This window comes from Anser brachyrhynchus (genome assembly GCF_964034855.1).
Source record: "Anser brachyrhynchus genome assembly, contig: SCAFFOLD_73, whole genome shotgun sequence".
In the NCBI taxonomy this organism is placed as follows: domain Eukaryota; kingdom Metazoa; phylum Chordata; class Aves; order Anseriformes; family Anatidae; genus Anser; species Anser brachyrhynchus.
The window spans coordinates 21,022-45,945 of record NW_027664122.1 but is presented as its reverse complement, the minus strand read 5'-3'; positions in this window follow the sequence as shown (position 1 = coordinate 45,945).

Genomic DNA, 24,924 nt, shown 5'->3' with positions numbered 1-24,924 from the left:
CCTGTATCTTCTGAATGCAAGTCAGACGCTTTAATTAAGCTAAAGCCTCCCTAGACAGATGGGCTTCGATCCCACAAAACTCTAGTTAACAGCTAAATGCCTAAACCAATTGGCTTCTGCCTACAAAGACCCTGACGCACCCTAGTGCGCATCGATGAGCTTGCAACTCAACATGAATTTCACTACAGAGCCGATAAGAAGAGGAATTAAACCTCTGCAAAAAGGACTACAGCCTAACGCTTCAACACTCAGCCATCTTACCCGTCACCTTCATCAACCGATGACTATTTTCCACTAACCATAAGGATATTGGCACCCTGTACCTCATCTTCGGGGCATGAGCAGGAATAGTCGGCACCGCACTCAGCCTATTAATCCGCGCAGAACTAGGACAACCAGGAACTCTCCTAGGCGACGACCAAATTTACAATGTAATCGTTACCGCTCACGCCTTTGTAATAATCTTCTTTATAGTCATACCCATCATGATCGGAGGATTCGGCAACTGATTAGTCCCCCTCATAATCGGTGCCCCCGACATAGCATTCCCGCGAATAAACAACATAAGCTTTTGACTCCTCCCCCCATCATTCCTCCTCCTACTAGCCTCATCCACTGTAGAAGCTGGCGCCGGCACAGGCTGAACTGTCTACCCTCCCCTAGCAGGTGACCTTGCCCACGCCGGAGCTTCAGTAGACCTGGCTATCTTCTCACTCCACTTAGCCGGTATCTCCTCCATCCTTGGGGCCATCAACTTTATCACCACAGCCATCAACATAAAACCCCCCGCACTCTCACAATACCAAACCCCACTATTTGTCTGATCCGTACTAATTACCGCCATCCTACTCCTTCTATCACTCCCCGTACTCGCCGCCGGTATTACAATATTACTAACTGATCGAAACCTAAACACCACATTCTTCGACCCCGCTGGAGGAGGAGACCCAATCCTGTACCAACACCTATTCTGATTCTTCGGACACCCAGAAGTCTATATTCTGATCCTACCGGGGTTCGGAATCATCTCACACGTAGTCACGTACTACTCAGGCAAAAAGGAGCCCTTCGGCTACATGGGAATAGTCTGAGCCATACTATCCATCGGCTTCCTAGGATTCATCGTCTGAGCTCACCACATGTTTACAGTAGGAATAGACGTTGATACCCGAGCCTACTTTACATCAGCCACTATAATCATTGCCATCCCTACCGGAATCAAAGTATTTAGCTGACTAGCCACCCTGCACGGAGGAACAATCAAATGAGACCCCCCCCAATACTATGAGCTCTAGGATTTATCTTCCTATTTACCATCGGAGGATTAACAGGAATCGTTCTTGCAAACTCTTCCCTAGACATCGCCCTGCACGACACGTACTACGTAGTTGCCCACTTCCACTACGTCCTATCCATAGGCGCCGTCTTTGCCATTCTAGCAGGATTTACTCACTGATTCCCACTACTCACTGGGTTTACCCTACACCAAACATGAGCAAAAGCCCACTTCGGGGTAATATTTACAGGAGTAAACCTAACGTTCTTCCCCCAGCACTTCCTAGGCCTAGCAGGAATACCCCGACGATACTCGGACTATCCCGACGCCTACACACTATGAAACACCATTTCCTCCATCGGCTCCCTAATCTCAATAGTAGCCGTAATCATACTAATATTCATCATCTGAGAAGCCTTTCTGGCCAAACGAAAAGTCCTACAACCAGAACTAACTACCACAAACGTTGAATGAATCCACGGCTGCCCTCCCCCATACCATACTTTCGAGGAACCGGCCTTCGTCCAAGTACAAGAAAGGAAGGAATCGAACCCTCACATGCTGGTTTCAAGCCAACTGCATTCACCGCTCATGCTTCTTTCTTATGAGATGTTAGTAAACCAATTACATAGCCTTGTCAAGACTAAATCACAGGTAAAAATCCTGTACATCTCATGTGGCCAACCACTCCCAACTAGGATTCCAAGACGCCTCATCACCCATCATAGAAGAACTCGTTGAATTCCACGACCACGCCCTAATCGTTGCCCTAGCTATCTGCAGCCTAGTTCTCTACCTTTTAGCCCACATACTAACAGAAAAACTCTCGTCCAATGCTGTAGACGCCCAAGAAGTAGAGCTGATCTGGACAATCCTACCTGCTATCGTCCTGGTACTCCTCGCCCTCCCATCCCTACAAATCCTCTACATAATGGACGAAATCGACGAACCAGACCTCACCCTAAAAGCCATCGGCCACCAATGATACTGAAGCTACGAATACACAGACTTCAAAGACCTATCCTTCGACTCCTACATAGTGCCCACCCCAGACTTACCCAACGGCCACTTCCGACTGCTAGAAGTTGACCACCGCGTAGTTATCCCAATAGAATCCCCCATCCGCGTGATCATTACTGCAGGAGACGTACTCCACTCCTGAGCAGTCCCAACGCTCGGAGTTAAAACAGACGCAATCCCAGGCCGACTAAACCAAACTTCATTCATTACCACCCGGCCTGGGATTTTTTACGGACAATGCTCAGAAATTTGCGGGGCTAATCACAGCTACATACCCATTGTAGTAGAATCAACCCCACTCCCACATTTCGAGGCCTGATCGTCCCTTCTATCATCATCCTAATCATTAAGAAGCTATGCAACAGCACTAGCCTTTTAAGCTAGCCAAAGAGGGACTTCCCCCTCCTTAATGATATGCCACAGCTTAACCCCGCACCATGATTTTCAATCATAATTATAACCTGATTAACCCTAGCACTCCTCATCCAACCAAAACTACTAGCCTTCACCACAACCAACCCCCCATCAAATAAGACCTCCCTCACTACCAAACCCACACCATGATCCTGACCATGAACCTAAGCTTCTGTGACCAATTTTCCAGCCCCAATCTATTCGGCATCCCCTTAATCCTACTATCCCTACTCTTCCCAGCCCTACTATTCCCGTCCCCAAACAACCGATGAATCAACAACCGCCTTTCTACTATCCAAACATGACTCCTTCACCTAATCACAAAACAACTAATAGTCCCACTCAACAAAAATGGCCACAAATGAGCCATAATATTTACATCCCTAATAATCATACTTCTTACAATCAACCTTCTAGGCCTCCTTCCATATACATTCACCCCAACCACCCAACTATCTATGAACATAGCCCTAGCCTTCCCACTATGGCTCGCCACACTACTAACAGGCATGTTTAACCATGTACGTGCCCCAGGGCCGGCTTAAAGTAGGCTCTATTGTCCCACTTTACTGCTAAATCCGCCTTCCAGAAGTGGTTTCACGCTTCTTTCCGTGTGCCCTATGAATAGGGAATGTAGCCCATTTCTTCCACTCCATAGGCTATACCTTGACCTGTCTTATTAGCGGGGTGCTATTGTGTCCACTGTTGTGCTCTCATTCGAGGTGGGCTGGCGACGGCGGTATGTAGGCTGTGTTGGCAAGGGGTGGTTGGGTTAATCGGGGATTATCGATTGTAGAACAGGCTCCTCTAGGTGGGTTTGGGGCACCGCCAAGTCCTTAGAGTTTTAAGCGTTTGTGCTCGTAGTTCTCTGGCGGATACTTCGGTAAAGTAAGTATCAAGATTTAGGGCCAGGCATAGTGGGGTATCTAATCCCAGTTTGGGCCCTGGCTTTCGTGGGTTTAAATCAGTCGTTAGTTCCTAAGATCATCTTAATGGTGTGTTTAGGTGCATCTTGGGCTTATGACAGCTCAGTTGCATTTTGATCTTAGTTAGCTAGGATAGGCATTTTACCACTCTTTACGCCGTGTCAATAGGACGGTTGATTTGGGTTTCTTGTATGACCGCGGTGGCTGGCACAAGATTTACCAACCCTTGAAGTTAGGCTGTTGCTATAACTAAGTCAAGTTTGCACTCATTGCTTAATGTTAATTACTGCTGAATACCCGTGGGGGCGTGGCTTAGCGAGGCGTCTTGGGCTACTACTTGGGTGTGCCTGATACCCGCTCCTCAAGGCCTGTATGGGGGTAGGTGGTCGAGGGCGTTTACACTGGGGCGCGGATACTTGCATGTATATATTTAGCAAAAACCAACCGTAAGGTTAGGACTAAGTCTTTTGTCCGCAGGCATGTTTTATGCCATCTTGGCAACTTCAGTGCCATGCTTTGTGTTAAGCTATGTGGACGGGGGTGTGGTTAGCTGATAGTTGAGTGGTGAGTGAGAGTGAAGTATATGAAATTATTGCTTGTGTTTACTATTTTTAGTACTGGAGTTTCTCTAAGTCCTAGGACTAGGAGGAAATGGTGTTTCATAGTGTGTAGGCGTCGGGATAGTCCGAGTATCGTCGGGGTATTCCTGCTAGGCCTAGGAAGTGCTGGGGGAAGAACGTTAGGTTTACTCCTGTAAATATTACCCCGAAGTGGGCTTTTGCTCATGTTTGGTGTAGGGTAAACCCAGTGAGTAGTGGGAATCAGTGAGTAAATCCTGCTAGAATGGCAAAGACGGCGCCTATGGATAGGACGTAGTGGAAGTGGGCAACTACGTAGTACGTGTCGTGCAGGGCGATGTCTAGGGAAGAGTTTGCAAGAACGATTCCTGTTAATCCTCCGATGGTAAATAGGAAGATAAATCCTAGAGCTCATAGTATTGGGGGGGGTCTCATTTGATTGTTCCTCCGTGCAGGGTGGCTAGTCAGCTAAATACTTTGATTCCGGTAGGGATGGCAATGATTATAGTGGCTGATGTAAAGTAGGCTCGGGTATCAACGTCTATTCCTACTGTAAACATGTGGTGAGCTCAGACGATGAATCCTAGGAAGCCGATGGATAGTATGGCTCAGACTATTCCCATGTAGCCGAAGGGCTCCTTTTTGCCTGAGTAGTACGTGACTACGTGTGAGATGATTCCGAACCCCGGTAGGATCAGAATATAGACTTCTGGGTGTCCGAAGAATCAGAATAGGTGTTGGTACAGGATTGGGTCTCCTCCTCCAGCGGGGTCGAAGAATGTGGTGTTTAGGTTTCGATCAGTTAGTAATATTGTAATACCGGCGGCGAGTACGGGGAGTGATAGAAGGAGTAGGATGGCGGTAATTAGTACGGATCAGACAAATAGTGGGGTTTGGTATTGTGAGAGTGCGGGGGGTTTTATGTTGATGGCTGTGGTGATAAAGTTGATGGCCCCAAGGATGGAGGAGATACCGGCTAAGTGGAGTGAGAAGATAGCCAGGTCTACTGAAGCTCCGGCGTGGGCAAGGTCACCTGCTAGGGGAGGGTAGACAGTTCAGCCTGTGCCGGCGCCAGCTTCTACAGTGGATGAGGCTAGTAGGAGGAGGAATGATGGGGGGAGGAGTCAAAAGCTTATGTTGTTTATTCGCGGGAATGCTATGTCGGGGGCACCGATTATGAGGGGGACTAATCAGTTGCCGAATCCTCCGATCATGATGGGTATGACTATAAAGAAGATTATTACAAAGGCGTGAGCGGTAACGATTACATTGTAAATTTGGTCGTCGCCTAGGAGAGTTCCTGGTTGTCCTAGTTCTGCGCGGATTAATAGGCTGAGTGCGGTGCCGACTATTCCTGCTCATGCCCCGAAGATGAGGTACAGGGTGCCAATATCCTTATGGTTAGTGGAAAATAGTCATCGGTTGATGAAGGTGACGGGTAAGATGGCTGAGTGTTGAAGCGTTAGGCTGTAGTCCTTTTTGCAGAGGTTTAATTCCTCTTCTTATCGGCTCTGTAGTGAAATTCATGTTGAGTTGCAAGCTCATCGATGCGCACTAGGGTGCGTCAGGGTCTTTGTAGGCAGAAGCCAATTGGTTTAGGCATTTAGCTGTTAACTAGAGTTTTGTGGGATAGAAGCCCATCTGTCTAGGGAGGCTTTAGCTTAATTAAAGCGTCTGACTTGCATTCAGAAGATACAGGTTAATATTCTGTAAGTCTTAATGTGCAGAAACTAAGAGGGTTTAACTCTTATTTAAGGCTTTGAAGGCCTTCGGTTTGGGGTGTTATCCTAAGTTTCTAGACAATGGCATGTATTATTGGGGACAGGGGAAGTAAGAGGATTGATAGTGAGGCAAGGACCGCAGTAGGTGTGCTTGGGGCTTTGCTAGTGTATCATTGTTTTATGTGGTTAGAGGAGTTGGGGGGAAGGGTAATTGTTGAGTGGTATGCGAGGCGTAGGTAGAAGAAGAGGCTGAGCAGTGATAGCATGGCAATTGCCATGGCTGCTGGTGTTATTTCCTGTTTAGTTAGTTCTTGGATGATAAGTCACTTTGGTATAAAGCCTGTTAATGGGGGGAGGCCTGCTAGGGATAAAAGTACTAGTATTAGGGTGGCGTTTAGCACTGGGGTTTTTGTTCATGAGGTTGTGATCATGGATAGGTTAAGGGCTTTGATTTTGTTAAGGGCTAGGAATACGGCTGATGTTATGATTGTGTATAGGTAGAAGGTAAGTAAGGCCAATTTGGGGCTGTAAACTAGGATGATGGCGATTCAGCCTAAGTGGGAGATGGACGAGAAGGCTAGGATTTTGCGTGTTTGTGTTTGGTTCAGTCCTATTCAGCCTCCTAGTGCTGTTGAGGCTAGGGCCATGGCGGTGAGTAGAGCTGGGTCGAGGGATTTGGATGTTAGTAGGAGCAGGGTTAGTGGGGGGAATTTTATGAGGGTCGAGAGTAGCAGGGCTGTTATTAGTGGCGATCCTTGTAGTACTTCTGGGAATCAGAAGTGAAATGGCACTAGGCCCAGTTTAATAGCGATTGCTGCTGTCAGTAGTAGACAGGAGGTTGGGTGGTTTATTTGTGTGATGTCTCATTGGCCGGTGACTCAGGCATTGGTTATGCTAGAGAATAGGACCAGGGCGGAAGCAGCTGCTTGGGTTAGGAAGTATTTCGTTGCGGCTTCTACTGCTCGTGGGTGGTGGGATTTGGCAATTAGGGGAATGATGGCTAGTGCGTTGATCTCCAGTCCTGTCCAGGCCAGAACTCAGTGGTTGCTGGAAATTGTGATGGTGGTGCCCAAGATGAGGCTGAAGGTTATGATTGGGGTCGCGTAAGGGTTCATTAGTAGAGGAGGGGGTTAAACCATCATTTTCGGGGTATGGGCCCGATAGCTTGATTAGCTGACTCTACTAGAAAATAATATAAGGGAAGTATGGAGAATTTTGATTTCTCTTGTGTGGGTTCAATTCCTACTTTTCTAAGGTCAACAGGAAATGAGAGGGCTGTTATACCTCTATGTTCACTTTATCATAGTGACCCTTTGTAGTTCAGGCACATTTCCTTATGTAAGGAGGTAGGCCTGCATAGCAGATAGGTATGCTGATGTGTCAGAGGCACAGAGCTAGTGTGAGGGGTAGGAAGTTTTTTCATAGTAGGTGCATTAGTTGGTCATATCGGAATCGTGGGTATGAAGCTCGGACCCATAAGAAACCAGAAGATGGTAGGAGGACTTTTGTGGCTAGGATGACGGGGAATAGTTCTGTGGGTGGCCCTAGGGCGCTTGGGTTTAGGAATATGATGGCTGTAAGTGTATTTATTAGCATAATGTTCGCATATTCAGCTAGGAAGAATAAGGCGAAGGGTCCTGCGGCGTATTCAACGTTAAACCCTGAGACTAGCTCAGATTCACCCTCTGTGAGGTCAAAAGGAGCTCGGTTTGTCTCTGCTAGGGTGGATACGTATCATATTATTGCTAGGGGTCATGAGGAGAAAATGAAGTATAGAGGCTCCTGTGCGACGGCAAAGGAGCTGAGTGTGTAGCTTCCGCTTAGTATGATTATTGATAGCAGGATTATGGCCAGTGTCACTTCGTATGAAATGGTCTGTGCTACTGCCCGTAGGGCTCCGATTAGTGCGTATTTTGAGTTCGAGGCTCAGCCTGATCATAGGACTGAGTAGACGGCTAGGCTTGACATGGCTATTAGGAAGAGAACTCCGAGGTTTAGATCTGCTAGGGGAAATGGGAGTGGTAGTGGTGCTCAAGTGGTGAGGGCTAGGACAAGGGCTAGTATTGGTATCAGAATGAATAGAAGTGGGGAAGAGGTAGAGGGTCGGATGGGCTCTTTGGTAAATAGTTTCAGTCCGTCCGCAAATGGTTGAAGTAGGCCAAAAGGCCTGACAACGTTAGGGCCTTTGCGGGATTGTATGTAGCTTAGGATTTTCCGTTCTACTAGGGTTAGGAAGGCTACGGCAATCAGGATTGGGATGATGTATAGGAGGGATATAATGAGGCAGCTTAGTGTTGTTATTTGAATCATGGGTGAAGCTAGGGAGAGGATTTGAACCTCTGGGGATAGGGCTTAAGCCTTCTGCACTTGCCGGGCTCTGCCACTCTAGCTGGTCCTTTTCTAGGATTGAAAGTGGTGGGGGAAGGCCCTCTTCACGGTTTAGTTGGTTTCACTGCTTAGAGGGGGGGGGGCGTGCTTGTGGTATTGGCCCCACTTTCCCGGTCCTTTCGTACTGGGGAGAGTGTGTCATAGATAGAAACCGACCTGGATTGCTCCGGTCTGAACTCAGATCACGTAGGACTGTTAATCGTTGAACAAACGAACCCTTAATAGCGGCTGCACCATTAGGATGTCCTGATCCAACATCGAGGTCGTAAACCCCCCTGTCGATATGGGCTCTTGAGGGGGATTGCGCTGTTATCCCTGGGGTAGCTTGGTCCATTAATCAATTATATTGGGTCTGGTCACTGTTAGCACTTTGAGGGGTAGCTCTAGGTAAAGAGGTATGGTCTTGTTTTTGGAGGATTTGTTCTCCTCCAAGGTCGCCCCAACCGAAAAATATCGACCAGGCTCTGCGATGGTAGTGGCCCCAGTGGGGTTGATTGAGGATTCGCGGTGGTCGTTGATTTTTAAGTTCCACAGGGTCTTCTCGTCTTATGTTCACATCCCCGCTTTTGCACGGGGAGATCAATTTCACTGATTATCTGTGAGAGACAGTTAAGACCTCGTTTAGCCATTCATACAAGTCTCGATTTATGGGACAATTGATTGCGCTATCTTTGCACGGTTAGGATACCGCGGCCGTTAAACCTAAGTCACCGGGCAGGCATCACCTTCAATACTTGTTTAATTTGCTGAAGGCTATGTTTTTGGTAAACAGTCGGGCCTTATTAATTTGCCGAGTTCCTTTCACAGATTTTAATCGCTCTTATAGGCGCTCCTGAGTCGGGTTAACAGGGTTAGTTAATACGTGGTCTTGTAGGGGTTTTTGTATCTGTCTAGGTCTGTTAATAATGTTTCTATGTAAGCTTGCGCCGTTAGAGGGGTGTGGCCCTGTACATGAGGGGCCTAGGATGATTCCTAGGATTGTTATGAGGATGGCAGCGGTTTTGGTGATAAGGGGTATGGTTATTGGGGGGGTTTTGGTTGGTGTGATGAAAGAGGTAATGATTATTCCTGCTGTAATGCTGCCTAGGGCGAGTCGGGTTAGGGGGGCGGTGATTAGTGGGTTGTTTTCGTTTATTGATACTATTGGGGGGATTCGGGTTTGTCCAGCTTGGACTAGGATGGTTATGCGGATGCTGTAGGTTGCGGTGAATGCTGTGGCTATAAGGGTTAGGAGTAGGGCTCAAGTATTTAGGTATGATGTGTTTAAGCTTTCGATGATGAGGTCTTTTGAGTAGAATCCGGCTAGGAATGGGGTTCCTATCAGCGCCAGGTTTCCGATGGTTAGGCAGGAAGTAGTGACTGGGAGTATTTTCTGTAGGCCTCCTATCTTTCGGATATCTTGTTCTCCGTTTAGGTTGTGGATGATAGACCCTGAGCATAGGAATAGTATGGCTTTAAAGAAGGCATGGGTTGAGATGTGTAGGAAGGCTAGTTGTGGGAGGTTTAGTCCGATAGTGACTATTATTAGTCCTAGTTGGCTGGATGTTGAGAAAGCAATGATTTTTTTGATGTCATTTTGGGTTAGGGCGCATGTGGCAGCGAATAGGGTTGATAGAGCACCTAGGCATAGGCAGGCAGTTAGGGCTGTCTGGTTGGTGGCTAGCAGGGGGTGCATGCGGATGAGCAGGAAGATTCCGGCTACTACTATGGTACTGGAGTGCAGTAGGGCTGATACTGGGGTGGGGCCTTCTATTGCTGCGGGCAGTCATGGGTGGAGTCCAAATTGGGCGGATTTTCCTGCGGCTGCGAGGATTAATCCTATGAGGGGGAGGATTGGGGTTTGGTGGGGGTGTACGGCTTGTTGGATCTCTCAGGTGTTGAATGTTGAAGCTAGTCATGCTATGCTCAGGATCAGTCCAATGTCTCCGATTCGGTTGTAGATTACGGCTTGTAGGGCGGCGGTGTTGGCATCTGCTCGGCCTTGTCATCAGCCGATGAGAAGGAAGGACATGATTCGTACTCCTTCCCAGCCTACGAATAGGAGGAATATGTTGTTTGCGGTTGTTAGGAGGAGTATGGCGACTAGGAATGTCAGTAGGTAGGTGAAAAATTTTGTTACGTATGGCTCTGAGGCCATGTATCATATGGCGAATTGTAGGATTGATCATGTTACAAATAGGGCGATTGGAAGAAATGTTATTGAGTATTGGTCTATTTTTAGGCTCAGGGGGATTTTAAAGTTTATAATGAATTTTCACTCCCAGTGGCAGGTGACAGATTCTACTCCCGAGTAGATGAATGCGGTTGTAGGGGCTAGGCTAATTAGGAATGCGGTTTTAACAGCGCGGGTGGTGGCTTGTGGGGTGTTTTTAAAGTTTTTAAATAGAAATGGCAGGATGATTGGGGTTAGGAGGATTGTCAGCGTGAGTAGTGTGAGGGAGTTGATTAGTAGTGTGGGGTTCACTCCTTTTACTTGGATTTGCACCAAGATGGGTGGTTCCTAAGACCAGTGGATTGCTGTTATCCTTTAAAAGTAAGGGGGCTGAGGTTTTAGGCTCAGATGTAAGAGTTAGCAGCTCTTGTTGGTTAAACCCTCCCCTCGGCAGGTAAGAAGGTTTGAACTTCTATTCTTAGAATCACAGTCTAATGTTTGGTTTAAACTATACTTGCATGAGGGGATTCCGGAGATCAGTTCGGGTTTGAGGATTAGGAGGAATATTGGGATAATGTGGAGTGTTATGAGCAGGTGTTCTCGCGTGGTTGAGTTTTGCATAGATGTGATGTGGGAGGGGATTGAGCCTCGTTGGGTCATTAGTAGTATGAATAAGGTGTAGGAGGCGGTTAGTAGGGTTGCGATTCCTGTTAGGATGATCGTGAAGGCAGATCAGTTGAATAAGGTGATTATAATGGTTAGCTCTGCTATGAGGTTTGTTGTTGGGGGTAAGGCTATGTTTGTTAGATTGGCCAGCAATCATCAGGTAGCTATGAGTGGTAGGAGAGGTTGTAGGCCTCGTGTGAGTAGTAGAATTCGGCTGTGCGTACGTTCATAGTTTGTGTTGGCTAGGCAGAATAGTATGGAGGAAGTTAGTCCATGGGAAATTATTAGGATCATTGCCCCTGAGAATGATCAGTGGGTTTGGATTATTCCTGCGGCGATAACTAGGCCTATGTGGCTAACGGATGAATAAGCGATTAGTGATTTTAGGTCTGTCTGTCGTAGGCAGATTGAGCTAGTCATTAGGGCGCCTCATAGGGCCAGGGTTAGGAAGGGGTAGTGCAGGAGGTTGGACAGTGGGCCCATAAATAGAGTGACTCGTATAATTCCGTATCCTCCTAGCTTTAGTAGTAGGGCGGCGAGGAGTATTGAGCCTGCGATGGGTGCTTCTACGTGGGCTTTTGGCAGTCAGAGGTGTAGGCCGTATAGTGGGGCTTTTACTATGAATGCTATGAGCAGTGCTAGACCTGATAGTATTCCTGTCCATGAGGTGGATAGGGTTGGGTGGGTTAGTTGTAGGGTTGGCAGGTGCAGGGTGCCAATTTTCACGTATAGGTGTATGGTTGTGATTAGCAGGGGTAGAGAGCTTACTGGCGTGTAGAATAGCAGGTAGATGCCAGCGCTTAGGCGTTCTGGTTGGTTCCCCCATCGGGTGATTAAGATTAGGGTGGGAATGAGGGTTGCTTCAAATGAGATGTAAAATAGTGCTAGTTCTGTGGTGGAAAAGGCTAGTAGGATGAATGGCTGGACTGCGACTAAGGTTGAGATAAAGATTCGTTTGCGTTGTAGGGGTTCTTGTTGCAGGTGGTTTTGGCTTGCTATGATTATGAGTGGGAGTAGTCAGCAGGATAGTACTAGGAGGGGGGATGAGATTTGGTCAATTCCTGTTCAGTTGGATAAAAATTTGTAGGGGTAGTAGGTTGGGATTAATCACTGTAGGCTTAGGGCAGCGATTAGGAGGCTGTATAAGGTGGTGTTAGTCCATAGAAATTTTGGTGGAGACAGCAGGGCTGTTGGAAGAAGTATGATTGTGGGTAGGATGATTTTTAGCATTGCAGGAGGTTTAGGTTGTGTAGATGGTCGGAGCCATGTGTGCGGGTGGAGGCTACTAGGATGGCCAGGCCTGTGCCCGCCTCACACGCTGAGAAGGTTAGCATGAGAATTGGTACCATGGTGAATGAGGAGACTTGGTTTTCGATGGATCATATTGATAGGCCTACGAATATCGATAATATTATGCTTTCAAGGCATAGTAGGGCGGATACTAGGTGGGTTCGGTGGAAGGCTAGTCCTAGTCCGCTGAAAATGAAGGCTGAGTAGAAGCTTAAATGTAGGGGCGACATAAGAAAGTTACAGGGTTGGCTGTAATCTGCTGGGTCGAAACCAGCTATCTTTTTGGTTAGACTAACTTTCTGTTATTCTGCTCATTCTAGGCCCCCTTGAATTCACTCGTAGGCCAGTCCGAGTGTTAGGAGAAGGAGGATCACTACAGTTCAGGTGAGGGTCATTAGGGGGGATTGGAGTTGGACGGCTCATGGCAGGGGGAGTAGGAGGGCGATTTCTAGGTCGAATAGGACGAACAGGATGGCTACTGAGGAAGAATCGGACTGAGAATGGTAATCGAGCAGATCCAAGTGGGTCGAATCCACATTCGTACGGTGAGAGTTTCTCTGAGTCGGGGTTTATTTGGGCGAGTCAGAAGTTTAATGCGGTTAGGGCGGCGCTTAGGATTGATGATAGGGCGAATATGAACATGAGTGCGTTCATTGCTCTCCTCTGGGTTTATACCAGATTCTAGAGATTGGAAGTCAATTGTAATTAATATACTAGAAGAGCAAGATCCTCATCAGTAGATGGTTATGTAGAGGAATAGTCAGATGATGTCTACGAAGTGTCAGTATCAGGCTGCTGCCTCGAATCCGAAGTGGTGGTCTGATGTAAAGTGGAACTTGATCAGTCGGAAGAGGCAGACGGTCAGGAAGGAGGATCCGATGATTACGTGGAGTCCGTGGAATCCAGTGGCAACGAAGAAGGTAGATCCGTAGACGCTATCGGCGATTGAGAATGGGGCTTCGTGGTATTCTATTGCTTGTAGGGCTGTGAAGTAGAATCCCAGGAGGATCGTTAGGGTTAGGGCGTGGATGGCGTGTTTTCGGTTTCCTTCTGTGATGCTGTGATGGGCTCACGTTACGGTAACGCCTGAGGCTAGTAGGATGGCTGTGTTTAGTAGGGGGACTTCTATCGGGTTGAGTGGTTTAATTCCTGTTGGGGGTCATTGGCCTCCTAGTTCTGGGGTTGGGGCCAGGCTCGAGTGGAAGAACGCTCAGAAGAACCCTAAGAAGAAGAATGCTTCGGATGTGATGAAAAGGATTATGCCGTATCGTAGGCCTTTTTGGACTGTGGGAGTGTGATGGCCTTGGAAGGTGCTTTCTCGTACAATGTCTCGTCATCATTGGAGTATTACTAGGAGTATTGAGATGAGGCCTAGGGTTAGTAGTATGGATGAGTTGTAGTGGAATCACATGATTAATCCTGAGGTTGTGAGTAGGGCGGCGGCTGCCCCGAAGATTGGTCAAGGGCTTGGGTCAACTATGTGGTATGAGTGTGCTTGGTGTGCCATTAGATGTTTTCTTGTAAGTATAGGCTTAGAAGGAGCACGAAGACGTAGGCCTGGATTATGGCTACTGCTACTTCTAGGATGGTTAGGAGTAGTAGGATGATTATTGTTAGGATGGATACTGCAGGAAGGGTGGGTATTAATGCAATGGAGGCTGTAGAGACGAGTTGGATGAGTAAGTGTCCTGCTGTAAGGTTGGCTGTAAGGCGGACTCCGAGGGCTAGGGGGCGGATTAGTAGGCTGGTTGTTTCGATCAGGATTAGTGTGGGGATTAGGGGTGTAGGGGTACCTTCGGGTAATAGGTGGGCTAAAGAGGCTGATGGTTGGTTTCGTAGGCCTGTTAGTAGTGTGGCGAGCCATAGGGGGAAGGCTAGGGCTATGTTCATAGATAGTTGGGTGGTTGGGGTGAATGTATATGGAAGGAGGCCTAGAAGGTTGATTGTAAGAAGTATGATTATTAGGGATGTAAATATTATGGCTCATTTGTGGCCATTTTTGTTGAGTGGGACTATTAGTTGTTTTGTGATTAGGTGAAGGAGTCATGTTTGGATAGTAGAAAGGCGGTTGTTGATTCATCGGTTGTTTGGGGACGGGAATAGTAGGGCTGGGAAGAGTAGGGATAGTAGGATTAAGGGGATGCCAAATAGATTGGGGCTGGAAAATTGGTCAAAGAAGCTTAGGTTCATGGTCAGGATCATGGTGTGGGTTTGGTAGTGAGGGAGGTCTTATTTGATGGGGGGTTGGTTGTGGTGAAGGCTAGTAGTTTTGGTTGGATGAGGAGTGCTAGGGTTAATCAGGTTATAATTATGATTGAAAATCATGGTGCGGGGTTAAGCTGTGGCATATCATTAAGGAGGGGGAAGTCCCTCTTTGGCTAGCTTAAAAGGCTAGTGCTGTTGCATAGCTTCTTAATGATTAGGATGATGATAGAAGGGACGATCAGGCCTCGAAATGTGGGAGTGGGGTTGATTCTACTACAATGGGTATGTAGCTGTGATTAGCCCCGCAAATTTCTGAGCATTGTCCGTAAAATTCCCAGGCCGGGTGGTAATGAATGAAGTTTGGTTTAGTCGGCCTGGGATTGCGTCTGTTTTAACTCCGAGCGTTGGGACTGCTCAGGAGTGGAGTACGTCTCCTGCAGTAATGATCACGCGGATGGGGGATTCTATTGGGATAACTACGCGGTGGTCAACTTCTAGCAGTCGGAAGTGGCCGTTGGGTAAGTCTGGGGTGGGCACTATGTAGGAGTCGAAGGATAGGTCTTTGAAGTCTGTGTATTCGTAGCTTCAGTATCATTGGTGGCCGATGGCTTTTAGGGTGAGGTCTGGTTCATCGATTTCGTCCATTATGTAGAGGATTTGTAGGGATGGGAGGGCGAGGAGTACCAGGACGATAACAGGTAGGATTGTCCAGATCAGCTCTACTTCTTGGGCGTCTACAGCATTGGACGAGAGTTTTTCTGTTAGTATGTGGGCTAAAATGTAGAGAACTAGGCTGCAGATAGCTAGGGCAACGATTAGGGCGTGGTCGTGGAATTCAACGAGTTCTTCTATGATGGGTGATGAGGCGTCTTGGAATCCTAGTTGGGAGTGGTTGGCCACATGAGATGTACAGGATTTTTACCTGTGATTTAGTCTTGACAAGGCTATGTAATTGGTTTACTAACGTCTCATAAGAAAGAAGCATGAGCGGTTAACCTCCTGGGAGACCCAGAAAACTTCACCCCAGCAAACCCACTAGTAACCCCACCACACATCAAGCCAGAATGATACTTCCTATTCGCCTACGCCATCCTACGTTCAATCCCAAATAAACTAGGAGGCGTATTAGCACTGGCCGCCTCCGTACTGATCCTATTCCTAATCCCATTCCTGCACAAATCAAAACAACGAGCAATAACATTCCGACCACTCTCCCAGCTCCTATTCTGAGTACTAGTCGCCGACCTCCTCGTCCTAACATGAGTAGGAAGCCAACCCGTCGAACACCCATTCATCATCATCGGCCAACTCGCTTCAATCGCCTACTTCACTATCCTCCTATTTCTCCTCCCCGCCGCAAGCGCCCTAGAAAACAAAATACTCAACTGCTAAATACTCTAATAGTTTATAAAAACATTGGTCTTGTAAACCAAAGATTGAAGACTTACCACTTCTTAGAGTACCCCAAACTCAGAAAAAAAGGACTCAAACCTTTATCTCCAGCTCCCAAAGCTGGCATTTTCAATAAACTATTCTCTGACCCTAACCCCTAAACCGCCCGAATAGCACCCCGCGACAACCCCCGCACAAGCTCCAATACAACAAACAAAGTCAACAACAGCCCCCAACCCGCCACTAAAAACATCCCTGCCCCATGTGAATAAAACATGGAAACTCCACTAAAATCCGACCGAACAACAAACACCCCAACATTATTCACAGTAGAAACCCCGAACTTCCAAGCCCCCATAAACCCCCCAAACACCAACCCCCCAAAAACAATTGCCACAAACGCTACTGCACATCCAATCACCTGTCAATCCCCCCAAGCCCCAGGGAAAGGCTCCGCTGCTAAAGCTACTGAATAAACAAACACCACCAGCATACCCCCCAAATACACCATAAACAGCACTAAAGCCACGAACGAAACCCCAAGGCCCAGCAACCACCCGCACCCCGCCACAGACGCTAACACCAAACCAACAACCCCATAATACGGCGAAGGATTCGACGCCACACCCAAAACACCCACCGCAAAGCAAATCCCTAAAAAAAACATAAAATAAGTCATTATTCCTGCCCGGACACTACCCGAGGCCTGCGGCTCGAAAAGCCGCCATTGTTCTCAACTACAGGAACTAACCGCAAGCCCCCAATAATTCTACCCCATCTATGCCATTATGCTTAACCCCCCCCCCCTCCCCCCCCGAGGCGGGGGTATTTGGTTATGCATATTCGTGCATAAATTTATATACCCCATATACATACATACTATAGTACCAGTAATATACATTATATACGGACTATCTTATAAGCAGGTGCTAAACCCATACATGTACACGGCCATTAAACCCTTAAACACACTCCTACCAAACCACCCGGCATGAATGTTCTAGGACCATACCGCACAACACCCAATACAACTCCACTCAAGCGCATAACAAGACCCCATTTTAATGAATGCTCACAGGACATGCTCCAACAACAACTCTCCACCACATATCTCATGCAGTTCGTATCAGACGGATTTATTAATCATACTCCTCACGTGAAATCAGCAACCCGTTGCACATAATGTCCGGTATGACTAGCTTCAGGCCCATACGTTCCCCCTAAACCCCTCGCCCTCCTCACATTTTTGCGCCTCTGGTTCCTCGGTCAGGGCCATCCATTGGGTTCACTCACCCCTCCTTGCCCTTCAAAGTGGCATCTGTGAGTACTTTCACCTTCTCAATGCGTAATCGCGGCATGTTCCAGCTTTTTGGCGCCTCTGGTTCCTCTTATTTTTTCCGGGGTTACCTCACAGGTGGCTATTCCCAGTGATCTCGGGGGTCCCACAATCTAAGCCTGGACACACCTGCCTCACGGCCTATCCTATATTTCAAGGGTCCCTCGATGAGACGGTTGGCGTATATGGGGAATCATCCTGACACTGATGCACTTTGACCACATTCAGTTAATGTTACCTCCACCCTCCGGGTTAAATGGGGCTATTGGATGAATGCTCGTTGGACATAGCACAAAACAACAAATCATTAAGCGCAACCCCTGCGCTTCACAAACTAAACCAGTAAACTTTCGCTAACCACCATGTAGCATAAACCTTCATCGCCCAATCCCAGCAAACTACCTCTAAAACTCCATTAATCATCCCTTCCATGACATCATCGGAACGATGTACATATACACACAAACACATACAAAATAACTTAAACTTATTAGAGAAACTCCAGTACTAAAAATAGTAAACACAAGCAATAATTTCATATACTTCACTCTCACTCACCACTCAACTATCAGCTAACCACACCCCCGTCCACATAGCTTAACACAAAGCATGGCACTGAAGTTGCCAAGATGGCATAAAACATGCCTGCGGACAAAAGACTTAGTCCTAACCTTACGGTTGGTTTTTGCTAAATATATACATGCAAGTATCCGCGCCCCAGTGTAAACGCCCTCGACCACCTACCCCCATACAGGCCTTGAGGAGCGGGTATCAGGCACACCCAAGTAGTAGCCCAAGACGCCTCGCTAAGCCACGCCCCCACGGGTATTCAGCAGTAATTAACATTAAACAATGAGTGCAAACTTGACTTAGTTATAGCAACAGCCTAACTTCAAGGGTTGGTAAATCTTGTGCCAGCCACCGCGGTCATACAAGAAACCCAAATCAACCGTCCTATTGACACGGCGTAAAGAGTGGTAAAATGCCTATCCTAGCTAACTAAGATCAAAATGCAACTGAGCTGTCATAAGCCCAAGATGCACCTAAACACACCATTAAGATGATCTTAGGAACTAACGACTGATTTAAACCCACGAAAGCCAGGGCCCAAACTGGGATTAGATACCCCACTATGCCTGGCCCTAAATCTTGATACTTACTTTACCGAAGTATCCGCCAGAGAACTACGAGCACAAACGCTTAAAACTCTAAGGACTTGGCGGTGCCCCAAACCCACCTAGAGGAGCCTGTTCTACAATCGATAATCCCCGATTAACCCAACCACCCCTTGCCAACACAGCCTACATACCGCCGTCGCCAGCCCACCTCGAATGAGAGCACAACAGTGGACACAATAGCACCCCGCTAATAAGACAGGTCAAGGTATAGCCTATGGAGTGGAAGAAATGGGCTACATTCCCTATTCATAGGGCACACGGAAAGAAGCGTGAAACCACTTCTGGAAGGCGGATTTAGCAGTAAAGTGGGACAATAGAGCCTACTTTAAGCCGGCCCTGGGGCACGTACATACCGCCCGTCACCCTCCTCAAAAGCCACATCCCACATAACTAATACCATAAATACGCTGAAGATGAGGTAAGTCGTAACAAGGTAAGTGTACCGGAAGGTGTACTTAGAATATCAAGACGTAGCTATAACACCAAAGCACTCAGCTTACACCTGAAAGATATCTACTAGACCGGATCGTCTTGAAGCCCCCCCTCTAGCTCAACCACACAAATAGTACACCAAAACTAAAGAATTTACTAAACTAATTAAACTAAAGCATTTTACAGTCTTAGTATAGGCGATAGAAAAGACACTTAGACGCGATAGAGACCCCAGTACCGTAAGGGAAAGATGAAATAGCAGTGAAACAATCAAAGCGACAGACAGCAAAGATCAACCCTTGTACCTTTTGCATCATGGTTTAGCGAGAACAACCAAGCAAAGTGAACTAAAGTTTGCCCCCCCGAAACCCAAGCGAGCTACTTTCAAGCAGTTAAAGAGAGCGAACCCGTCTCTGTTGCAAAAGAGTGGGATGACTTGTCAGTAGAGGTGAAAAGCCAACCGAGCTGGGTGATAGCTGGTTACCTGTGAAACGAATCTAAGTTCCCCCTTAATCCTCCCTACCGGACATCCTGAACCCTAATGAGATGATTAAGAGCTATTTAATGGAGGGACAGCTCCATTAAAAAAGGACACAACCTCGACTAGCGGATAATTCTTACTACTGATCCTACCGTGGGCCCTAAAGCAGCCATCAAAAAAGAGTGCGTCAAAGCTCCACCACCTAAAAATACCAAAATAAGATGATTCCCTTATCACAAACAGGTCAACCTATGAATATAGGAGAATTAATGCTAAAATAAGTAACTCAGGGCCACACCCCTCTAACGGCGCAAGCTTACATAGAAACATTATTAACAGACCTAGACAGATACAAAAACCCCTACAAGACCACGTATTAACTAACCCTGTTAACCCGACTCAGGAGCGCCTATAAGAGCGATTAAAATCTGTGAAAGGAACTCGGCAAATTAATAAGGCCCGACTGTTTACCAAAAACATAGCCTTCAGCAAATTAAACAAGTATTGAAGGTGATGCCTGCCCGGTGACTTAGGTTTAACGGCCGCGGTATCCTAACCGTGCAAAGGTAGCGCAATCAATTGTCCCATAAATCGAGACTTGTATGAATGGCTAAACGAGGTCTTAACTGTCTCTCACAGATAATCAGTGAAATTGATCTCCCCGTGCAAAAGCGGGGATGTGAACATAAGACGAGAAGACCCTGTGGAACTTAAAAATCAACGACCACCGCGAATCCTCAATCAACCCCACTGGGGCCACTACCATCGCAGAGCCTGGTCGATATTTTTCGGTTGGGGCGACCTTGGAGGAGAACAAATCCTCCAAAAACAAGACCATACCTCTTTACCTAGAGCTACCCCTCAAAGTGCTAACAGTGACCAGACCCAATATAATTGATTAATGGACCAAGCTACCCCAGGGATAACAGCGCAATCCCCCTCAAGAGCCCATATCGACAGGGGGGTTTACGACCTCGATGTTGGATCAGGACATCCTAATGGTGCAGCCGCTATTAAGGGTTCGTTTGTTCAACGATTAACAGTCCTACGTGATCTGAGTTCAGACCGGAGCAATCCAGGTCGGTTTCTATCTATGACACACTCTCCCCAGTACGAAAGGACCGGGAAAGTGGGGCCAATACCACAAGCACGCCCCCCCCCTCTAAGCAGTGAAACCAACTAAACCGTGAAGAGGGCCTTCCCCCACCACTTTCAATCCTAGAAAAGGACCAGCTAGAGTGGCAGAGCCCGGCAAGTGCAGAAGGCTTAAGCCCTTTCCCCAGAGGTTCAAATCCTCTCCCTAGCTTCACCCATGATTCAAATAACAACACTAAGCTGCCTCGTTATATCCCTCCTATACATCATCCCAATCCTGATTGCCGTAGCCTTCCTAACCCTAGTAGAACGGAAAATCCTAAGCTACATACAATCCCGCAAAGGCCCTAACGTTGTCGGGCCTTTTGGCCTACTTCAACCATTTGCGGACGGACTGAAACTATTTACCAAAGAGCCCATCCGACCCTCTACCTCTTCCCCACTTCTATTCATTCTGATACCAATACTAGCCCTTGTCCTAGCCCTCACCACTTGAGCACCACTACCACTCCCATTTCCCCTAGCAGATCTAAACCTCGGAGTTCTCTTCCTAATAGCCATGTCAAGCCTAGCCGTCTACTCAGTCCTATGATCAGGCTGAGCCTCGAACTCAAAATACGCACTAATCGGAGCCCTACGGGCAGTAGCACAGACCATTTCATACGAAGTGACACTGGCCATAATCCTGCTATCAATAATCATACTAAGCGGAAGCTACACACTCAGCTCCTTTGCCATCGCACAGGAGCCTCTATACTTCATTTTCTCCTCATGACCCCTAGCAATAATATGATACGTATCCACCCTAGCAGAGACAAACCGAGCTCCTTTTGACCTCACAGAGGGTGAATCTGAGCTAGTCTCAGGGTTTAACGTTGAATACGCCGCAGGACCCTTCGCCTTATTCTTCCTAGCTGAATATGCGAACATTATGCTAATAAATACACTTACAGCCATCATATTCCTAAACCCAAGCGCCCTAGGGCCACCCACAGAACTATTCCCCGTCATCCTAGCCACAAAAGTCCTCCTACTATCTTCTGGTTTCTTATGGGTCCGAGCTTCATACCCACGATTCCGATATGACCAACTAATGCACCTACTATGAAAAAACTTCCTACCCCTCACACTAGCTCTGTGCCTCTGACACATCAGCATACCTATCTGCTATGCAGGCCTACCTCCTTACATAAGGAAATGTGCCTGAACTACAAAGGGTCACTATGATAAAGTGAACATAGAGGTATAACAGCCCTCTCATTTCCTGTTGACCTTAGAAAAGTAGGAATTGAACCCACACAAGAGAAATCAAAATTCTCCATACTTCCCTTATATTATTTTCTAGTAGAGTCAGCTAATCAAGCTATCGGGCCCATACCCCGAAAATGATGGTTTAACCCCCTCCTCTACTAATGAACCCTTACGCGACCCCAATCATAACCTTCAGCCTCATCTTGGGCACCACAATCACAATTTCCAGCAACCACTGAGTTCTGGCCTGGACAGGACTGGAGATCAACACACTAGCCATCATTCCCCTAATTGCCAAATCCCACCACCCACGAGCAGTAGAAGCCGCAACGAAATACTTCCTAACCCAAGCAGCTGCTTCCGCCCTGGTCCTATTCTCTAGCATAACCAATGCCTGAGTCACCGGCCAATGAGACATCACACAAATAAACCACCCAACCTCCTGTCTACTACTGACAGCAGCAATCGCTATTAAACTGGGCCTAGTGCCATTTCACTTCTGATTCCCAGAAGTACTACAAGGATCGCCACTAATAACAGCCCTGCTACTCTCGACCCTCATAAAATTCCCCCCACTAACCCTGCTCCTACTAACATCCAAATCCCTCGACCCAGCTCTACTCACCGCCATGGCCCTAGCCTCAACAGCACTAGGAGGCTGAATAGGACTGAACCAAACACAAACACGCAAAATCCTAGCCTTCTCGTCCATCTCCCACTTAGGCTGAATCGCCATCATCCTAGTTTACAGCCCCAAATTGGCCTTACTTACCTTCTACCTATACACAATCATAACATCAGCCGTATTCCTAGCCCTTAACAAAATCAAAGCCCTTAACCTATCCATGATCACAACCTCATGAACAAAAACCCCAGTGCTAAACGCCACCCTAATACTAGTACTTTTATCCCTAGCAGGCCTCCCCCCATTAACAGGCTTTATACCAAAGTGACTTATCATCCAAGAACTAACTAAACAGGAAATAACACCAGCAGCCATGGCAATTGCCATGCTATCACTGCTCAGCCTCTTCTTCTACCTACGCCTCGCATACCACTCAACAATTACCCTTCCCCCCAACTCCTCTAACCACATAAAACAATGATACACTAGCAAAGCCCCAAGCACACCTACTGCGGTCCTTGCCTCACTATCAATCCTCTTACTTCCCCTGTCCCCAATAATACATGCCATTGTCTAGAAACTTAGGATAACACCCCAAACCGAAGGCCTTCAAAGCCTTAAATAAGAGTTAAACCCTCTTAGTTTCTGCACATTAAGACTTACAGAATATTAACCTGTATCTTCTGAATGCAAGTCAGACGCTTTAATTAAGCTAAAGCCTCCCTAGACAGATGGGCTTCGATCCCACAAAACTCTAGTTAACAGCTAAATGCCTAAACCAATTGGCTTCTGCCTACAAAGACCCTGACGCACCCTAGTGCGCATCGATGAGCTTGCAACTCAACATGAATTTCACTACAGAGCCGATAAGAAGAGGAATTAAACCTCTGTAAAAAGGACTACAGCCTAACGCTTCAACACTCAGCCATCTTACCCGTCACCTTCATCAACCGATGACTATTTTCCACTAACCATAAGGATATTGGCACCCTGTACCTCATCTTCGGGGCATGAGCAGGAATAGTCGGCACCGCACTCAGCCTATTAATCCGCGCAGAACTAGGACAACCAGGAACTCTCCTAGGCGACGACCAAATTTACAATGTAATCGTTACCGCTCACGCCTTTGTAATAATCTTCTTTATAGTCATACCCATCATGATCGGAGGATTCGGCAACTGATTAGTCCCCCTCATAATCGGTGCCCCCGACATAGCATTCCCGCGAATAAACAACATAAGCTTTTGACTCCTCCCCCCATCATTCCTCCTCCTACTAGCCTCATCCACTGTAGAAGCTGGCGCCGGCACAGGCTGAACTGTCTACCCTCCCCTAGCAGGTGACCTTGCCCACGCCGGAGCTTCAGTAGACCTGGCTATCTTCTCACTCCACTTAGCCGGTATCTCCTCCATCCTTGGGGCCATCAACTTTATCACCACAGCCATCAACATAAAACCCCCCGCACTCTCACAATACCAAACCCCACTATTTGTCTGATCCGTACTAATTACCGCCATCCTACTCCTTCTATCACTCCCCGTACTCGCCGCCGGTATTACAATATTACTAACTGATCGAAACCTAAACACCACATTCTTCGACCCCGCTGGAGGAGGAGACCCAATCCTGTACCAACACCTATTCTGATTCTTCGGACACCCAGAAGTCTATATTCTGATCCTACCGGGGTTCGGAATCATCTCACACGTAGTCACGTACTACTCAGGCAAAAAGGAGCCCTTCGGCTACATGGGAATAGTCTGAGCCATACTATCCATCGGCTTCCTAGGATTCATCGTCTGAGCTCACCACATGTTTACAGTAGGAATAGACGTTGATACCCGAGCCTACTTTACATCAGCCACTATAATCATTGCCATCCCTACCGGAATCAAAGTATTTAGCTGACTAGCCACCCTGCACGGAGGAACAATCAAATGAGACCCCCCCCAATACTATGAGCTCTAGGATTTATCTTCCTATTTACCATCGGAGGATTAACAGGAATCGTTCTTGCAAACTCTTCCCTAGACATCGCCCTGCACGACACGTACTACGTAGTTGCCCACTTCCACTACGTCCTATCCATAGGCGCCGTCTTTGCCATTCTAGCAGGATTTACTCACTGATTCCCACTACTCACTGGGTTTACCCTACACCAAACATGAGCAAAAGCCCACTTCGGGGTAATATTTACAGGAGTAAACCTAACGTTCTTCCCCCAGCACTTCCTAGGCCTAGCAGGAATACCCCGACGATACTCGGACTATCCCGACGCCTACACACTATGAAACACCATTTCCTCCATCGGCTCCCTAATCTCAATAGTAGCCGTAATCATACTAATATTCATCATCTGAGAAGCCTTTTCGGCCAAACGAAAAGTCCTACAACCAGAACTAACTACCACAAACGTTGAATGAATCCACGGCTGCCCTCCCCCATACCATACTTTCGAGGAACCGGCCTTCGTCCAAGTACAAGAAAGGAAGGAATCG